Genomic DNA, 7,857 nt, shown 5'->3' with positions numbered 1-7,857 from the left:
TGTAACATCCTGCCACATGTCTCATGTAGCCTATGTAGCTTAGATACACTATGCTCACTATACTGAAACATTCCTGATCATTCCCATGCAGATACCCACACTGAAACATCTCTGTTATTTCCCATGCGGATCACAGCTGCGAGGGCGGTTTCTTACCATGTCCTCTTATCTTGATACGGTCTGGCCTTGCATAGGCCTAGGAGGCTTAAACAAGATATAGCTGAATCTCCACATGCTGTTCTGCATATTCTCAAGGATAGCTAGAACAGGCTCAGGCTTAAAGGAAAACCTGACATTTACCTTTCTCACCACGGACTATTTCAGAGCCGGCCCTCTCATGTTTCTCCCTCTGATTTTGTTCTTGTTGATTCATTTCAGTCATCTCCAATTCTCTGTGACCCATTCGGGGGGTTTTCTTGGTAAAGATACTGAAATAATTTTCCATTTCCTTCTCCAGCTCATTTTATAGATGAGGAACTGAGGCAAACAGGGTTAAATGACTTGCCCAGGGTCACACAACTAGTAAGTGTCTGAGGCTGCATTTGAACTCAGGAAGATGAGTCTTCCTGATTCCAAACCTAGTGCTCTAACCACCATGCCACCTAGCTGCTCTAGATTTCACTAAATATCCAACCCAATAAATTACTATGTACCAGGCATTGTGCTAAGTGCTGGGGATACAATTAATTAAAAGAGAGTCTCTGACCTCAAAGAGCTTGCAGTCTAATAGGAGGAGACAACATATGAAAGGAGACAGGACAGGGAAGGAGACTCTAGTTAGTTAGAAGTTGAGTTAGAAGCCCTGTGATGGGATTAGAAGCGATGAGCTTAACCTGAGAGAGCACCTTGTTCCGAGGAGCTGAAAAAATAAGGCAGAGTAGCAGACACTGTAATGAGGGGCTTGCTGCCAAATTGCTGTTAAAAGTTATTATTATTGTTGTTGTTTTCAAGAATTGCTGAAATGGATTATGGCGATTGCTTGTTTTGTACCCCCATCTCCCTCTCACAGGGAGAACATGCAAGCTCTTGAGCAGATGATCCCTTTCTTCCTCAGATACTCAAGAGCATCCAAAGCTGAACCTCTCAGGATCTATCCTCAAGTTGGATAATTTGGTATTTTCTTGATTGTCTCTGCTAATACTGTCCTACAAACTTCTGCACTTGGCCCCATCTCTGTGTCCATGGTACCCACCCCATATGTTGAAGAGACTGGAATTGATCCTAGTCAATACCGAAATCCCCAAGATGGTCTGTTGGTTCTAACCATACCAGAGTCAGAGCACCTACCTTCTTACCAACACCTCCAGCTTTCTTAAGGGACTTTCACTGTACTCAGGATAGGAGACTAGAAAACCAGTCCCTGCCTTCAAAGAGGTTATATTCTGTTGAGAGATGTATCATGCCAACTGAGAAGAAGATCCAAGATAATTTTGAGGAGAGACCACTAAAAGCTGAGGATATCAGGAACAGCTTTGAGCAGAAGGTGGCACTTGAGCTGAGCCTTGGAGGAAGCCAAGGATTCTAAAATTCTAAGAGGTGAGGATGGAGTGCATTTCAGGCATGTGCAAAGGGACATGGGCCAGAGTTGGAGTGTCACACACAGGGAACACAGACAGCACTTTTAGCTGCCAGTTTGGATGAAATGTACGTTGTATAAAGGAGGAAATAAGTCTAGAAGAAGTCTGGGGTCAAATCGCGAATGATTTCAAATGGCAAATAAATGTGTATTTTACCCTAAGGCATTCGGGAGCTACTGAAGATTTTTGAGTAGGTAAAGTACATGGTCAGACCAGTGTTTTAGGAAAATTGAGTAGCTATGAGGATAAATTGGAGAAGGGAGAAATTGGAAGAAGGAAGAGCAATTAGGAAGCTTTTGAAATAATCTAGGTGAAAAGTGAATAAGGGCCAGAACTTGGGGGAGGGGAGTACACGACAAGATGGAGAAAAAAGAATATGTTATGAGGATAGAATCAACAAGACTTGGCAACTGACTTGATGGGGAGATTGAGGGAGAATAATAAAGAATTTAGGTTAGGAGTACTCTGAATTTGCTAAACTATGTGAACAGATAGAGAGTTGCACCTTTAACAGAAAGAGAAGGGTTTGTGGGAAGGAAAGATTTGGTGGGGAACATAATGAGTTCCATTTAGAATGCGTTGAGTTTGGGAAGCTAGTGAGCACCTTAGTAGAGATAACTAGATAGCAGCTGGTGTGACATGAGATTGAAGTTTAGTTAGGCAGTTAAAGCTGGAGGTAGGTAGGTAGATAGGTAGGTGGATGGGTGGATGGATGGATGGATAAATGGATAGATAGATGATGGATAGATAGATAGATAGTTGGATGGATGGATTATAGAGTTCATAACTGAACCCATTTAAGCAACTGAGATTACTAAAACAAAGAGTCTAGGGAGAGAAGAGTCAGGACAGAGCCATAGGGTACAAGGTAAGGAAGAAGATGGAGGACAGTTCGTCAAATGATATCAAGGAACAGTCAGATCATTCTGGTTCTCAAGGAGAACCAGGAGAAAACAATGTCATAGAAACTAAGGGAGGAGAGAGTATCTAGGGGAGGGAATGGTCAACAGAGCAAAAAGTTACAGGAAGGTCAAGGAGGATGTGGACTGAGGAAAAAAACAACAACCTTGGCTTTAGCGACTAAGAAACCACTTTTAACCTTGGAGAGAGTAATTTCAATTGAGTGGTGAGAAAACCAGACTGCACTTTGAGGGGTTGAGATGTGAGTGGGAGGAAAGGAAATGGGAAGCCACAGGCATAGAGAGCTTCCTGGGGTTGGGGAAGAGAGCAGAGACAAGATGGGGAAGGCTTCCCTTGGAGGTCACTGGGAACTGTGCTCCTAAGGAAGTTCAGGAATGTTCACAGCAGAAATGAGAAGGGACAGTATTTCAGGCATGGGAAATGGTCTATGAAAAGGCTTGGAGATCAAAGTCATGTGAAAGGAAGAATAGGAAGGGACTACAGGTGGGCGAGGGAGAGTAGCAGGAGATCAATTTGGAAAGTTAGGTTGAAGCCTAATTGTGAAGGGCTTTAAAAAACTAACAGAGGAATTTACATTTTGTCCTAATGGCCATAGGAGGCCGCTAATGTTTCTTGAACAGGGGAGTGGCTTTGCCAGACCTGTACTCCAGTAATATTGGTTTAATACCTGTGGGGAGGATGGTTTGGAGAGGGGAAGAGAGTAGAAGTAAGGAGAATGATTAAGGGACTATACTGAAAAGCCTTATACTATCTTTTTTTCCTTCCCTTCTTCCTCTCTTCCCTTTCTCCAGTTTCTAATTCATGGGATCACAGATTTGGAGCTGAAAGGGCCCTTAGAGATCACTTAATCCAACCTCCTTATTTTACAGCAGAAGAGATTAAGGTAAGCCCAAAGAAGTTAGTTAATTGGACTAGACTTCCTCTAAGATTCTTTTCCTAATCTTTAAACCTATGATTTGTCCACTGTCTTTCTTTCCTTTCTGCTATTGAGAACTCACCAGGATTTACATGTGTTTTTGCTGGTTGATTTTTTTTTCCTGCAGCAGATTTAATCTGCCAAGTAGGGAAGCGAGGGAGGAGTAGTCATGGCAACCACCTCATTTCAGGAAGTCAATGATCTCTAAGCCCCAGTGCTGGTCAAGATGATTCTTGTTGGAGACTGATGGTAGAACAGGACTAGGCATACCAGAATGGGTGAAGGGCCCACTCCTTCGCCTGGAACCCACCACTCCCATACTCCACTCCCCCAAACTGTGAGAAGGCTAAAGACCAGAACCAGGAGTAATTGGGAGCAGCTCAAGTGTGGGAAAGGGCCCTGGGCTGGGAGCTTGGGTTCTAGACCTGGCTTTGTCAGTGACCTTGGACAAATCCTGCCCTTCTCTGGCCCTCAGTTTACTTCTCTGAATAATGAGAGGGATTACACTAGATGATGTCTACGGGCACTTCTGATGCTTATTTGTTGTGTTGCCAACTTGTTGAGAAGTGTAACAAATCTGTGATCATTTATGGTCATTTTAAGCTTCCGCCATCCCAATCTCAGAACTATAACTAGGAATTCCATGGGTGGAGGGATGTAACGAAGGTGTGACAACTCTTGAGGCAGACTGGAGACAAAAGTCATGAGAGTTGGGGAAGTTGAGGACCTAGGAGGCAGGAGCTGGGGTAGAGAAGAGGGCTGTAAACCAGGTACTAAGGAGGAGGGACAGTGACCTGGAGATCCAAATATGAGAGCAACAAAGATGTGGACAAGATAGAGGGAATTTTAAAGGCGAGATATACCCCAAAAGTTATCAAACTGTGCATCTCCTTTGGCCCATCAATACCACTATGAGGCATATACCTCCAAGAAATCAAAGTTTCTTGAGCAGATAAATGGACCTATATGTACAAAATTACTTATAGCAGCTCTTTTTATGGTGTCAAAGATCTGGAAATTAATAGGATCTCCATCAGTTGAGGGCTAGCTGAACAAATTATGATATATGAATACTATTGTACTGTAAGAAATGATGAAGGAAATGGTTCGATAGAAATTTCGGAAGACCTATTTGAACCGATTCAGAGTGAAGTGAACAGAATGAGAACAATTTATACAATAACAACATTGGAAAGACAAACAACTTTTAAATAGTTAGGGGCTCTGATTAATGAGATGACTGAACAAGATTCCAGAGGACTCAAGATAAAACATAACACCCACCTCTTGACAGACAGGTGACAGATAGGGTGCAGGCTGGGACATTTTTTTTAGATGGCCAATTCAGTTATTTGTTTTGCTTGACCATGAATATTAGTTACAAGAGTTTCGTTTTTCTTTTTTCTCTTTTAGGGGGAAAGAGAGTAGAAGGGAGAGAAAAAGAAATTCCCTCCCAAAAATAGCCTTCAATTCAGTTTTTCTTTTTTGGGTGGAGGGAGAGTGAAAGGGAGAGATAAGAGATTTCCTCCCACAAATCGCTTCTTGACCAGCACTGGGACATAGAGATCACTGACTCCCTGAAATGTGGTGGTTGCCATGACAACTCCTCCCTCTCTTCTCTACTTGGAAGATTTAATCTGCTCTAGGAAAAAGCAAAAAACATTTTAAAAAAAATCAGCCAACAAGAACTCGTATAAATCCTGGTGAGTAGAGGAGAGGAAGGAAAAGAGAAACACTGTCAATTACAGGTTTATAGATTAGAGTTGAAAGCAACCTTAGACATGGCCAGTTAAGTAAGTTGTTTTGCTTGACTATGCATATTTATTAAATTTTGTTTTTCTCTTTTCATTTTGGGAGTTAACAGTGAATGGGAGTTGAAGGGAGAGATGATAGATTTTTTAAATTAAAAATTATTTTTGACTTAAAAATGAATTTCCATGCCAAAAACAAACAAAAAAAGAAAAAGGAGGAGAGGTGACTGATGAGTAACTGTGGTAGAGGGAGAGTCTGAAAGTCTCACTGGGCCAAGAACAAGGATTACAAATTTAGAGCTTGAAGGGACCCAAGAGAATATAAAATTTGACTCTTTCATTGTTCAAAAAAGGAAACTGAGTCCCAAAAATGTTAAGTGTCTTGTCCTAAATCACAATGATAGCAAGTAGCAAGGCCAGGATTTGAATCCAGGTCTCCTGACTCCAAATTCAGAATTATTTCCATTATACCAGGTTGCCTCCAAATTCATCTAAAGTTCTTTCTCTAGATTTACAGTTTTATGGGGTCTAGTTTCCTTTGTATCTTGACCCTGAGTATGCACGCCAACTTCTTCTATTAGTGTGGCACATCAAAGGTGAGGAGTAGCCAGCCCTGGAGAAGGTGCCAGGATGCAGAATCTTTAGGAGAAAGTTTGGGTTTGGTTGTTGTTGGGTTTTTTTGTTTGTTTGGTTGGTTGGTTTTTTGCTGTTGTTGTGAGAGAACCAGAAAAGGAGAAACAAAAGAGAGCTAGGACAAAAGAAAGCTTATTAACAATAGAAGAAGGGAAGACAAGGGGTGAGGCTCAATGGTTCAATGGATTGAGGTCTGGACTTGCAGTGAGGAAGCCTTAAGTTCAAACGTTGCCTCAGATACTCACTAGATGTGTGAATCTGGGAAAATCCACTTCCATTTCTTTCAGCCTCGATGTCTTCATCTGTAAAATGGAGGTAATAAGAACACCTACCACCCAGATTCTTGTGAGAACTAAAAGAGATAATAGGGATTAAGTATATTATGGACTTTTAAGAGCTACATAAATAATAGCTTATAAAAAGAAAAAGATGAAAAGAAAGAAAAGAATGTCAGTGAAACATTAAAAAAATACACCGAGGAAACAAAGAAGTTCACAAAAGGGGACTGATAAGCAAGATAGTGTTGGAACTCCTGAATTAAATTAGACATACAACTATCAATGGTTATTAAGCTTTTAAAGTTTAAAAGTGCACTAAGACTTTTGGGACTCTCTATACATAAAGAAACTATGTAACAAAGAGTCATAGTGTCATATACAATCCTCTTTTTCTTGTCATTTCTGTATACGGAAGTGTTCATTTATATGAATTCATATAAATAAAGGAAAGAAACGAACAGAAAAGAAAAGAAAAAGTCCAGACTTTTAAAAGAGAAAAAGGGAGGGTTCTTGGGGCATATTAGAAAGGGAGAGCCACAGACTATGGGATTCTGGGACTTTGTTTACTATGGAGTGGAAGAATGGGTCCCAGAAGCAGATTCTAACCAGCTGATCCACGGTGTCTCTCCAAGGTCAAGATCCCAGGGGAGAAAGAGCTGTAGCTCCTATAGGGGCAATCTGACAGCTGTAAGTAACCCTGAGGGGTGGCCACCCTCGTAGGAGTCCCGTTCCCCTGGCACACAGCTCTCCTGCCTGGGTCTCCGCGTGAGGGCACCATCATAAACTGGTTTCCATTTCTCATCTTTAAAAAAAATGAACTGAACTGAAGATTTATCGAGTTGGTTGGTTTTTGTTCCTTTCCGAAGAACCAATCACAGGCGTTGTTTGGGGGATACCGCATTTTTGTAATCGATTCTCTTGCTTTCTCTTCGCTATCCGAGCAGGGATAGCTCGGCCTATATGTTCATAGTGACTCTGTCGTCGGAAGCCACAGAACGAGAGCCAGGAGTGGAAGCAGGAGGTCCCGGACGTGCGGGCGCTTCAGGAACGTGACGGGGCGTCCACTGGCCGGTCGCCTGCGGGCCGTCCTTGTCCCTCGGGCCTCTCTGGTGGGCCCCGAGTTTGTGGGGGGCGGCGCGGGCCGAGGCGCTGCTGTGGCTGCAGGTGCTCCAAGGCGGCCCGAGTCCCTGAACACTCAGACCTAGATCATCCCCCAAGCCGGAGCCGGGGTGCGGGCAGTGAGCTCAGGCGCAGGCTTCACTGGAACACCGGCGCAGGCTTGGGGTTCAGAGTAGTGAGGGGAGAGAGGGCTGGGACCAAGGCCAAGGTCAAGCCCAAATCATGCCACCTACTCTAGGCCCTGCAGCTGCATGCTGTGCTGGGCCTCCTCTAACCACAGCAAACCCTCCCCTAGCTATGACAACCCCTCAGGGGCAGCGGCCGGGCTTCTGCAGCCTCGGGAGATGCTGCCCGCGAAGGATCAGGAAGAGGGAGGAGGAGGAGGAGGAGGCTGAGGCCTCACCCAGCAGAGGTGGTGGGCGAGCCCACGCTGCAGATCGCGGCCCCGAGAGGCCGGGGGCGGGGAGCGAGGGGGGAAAGCGTAGAAGAGTATGGCGGGGTGGGGAGGGGGCTGGCAGGGACTGCTTTGGGGAGTCGGTGTAGCAGCGACGAGGTGGCCTTTGCCTACCAGCTCAGAAAGACTCGAAGAGACTGGCCTACCCCCACAGGCAGCATCCCCAACCATGCCAGCCCCCAGGCAGAGCCGCTTTCTCTCTTTCCCT

The sequence above is a fragment of the Trichosurus vulpecula genome, chromosome 9, assembly GCF_011100635.1.
Source record: "Trichosurus vulpecula isolate mTriVul1 chromosome 9, mTriVul1.pri, whole genome shotgun sequence".
Lineage (NCBI taxonomy): Eukaryota > Metazoa > Chordata > Mammalia > Diprotodontia > Phalangeridae > Trichosurus > Trichosurus vulpecula.
Note: the sequence above shows the minus strand (reverse complement) of the source record.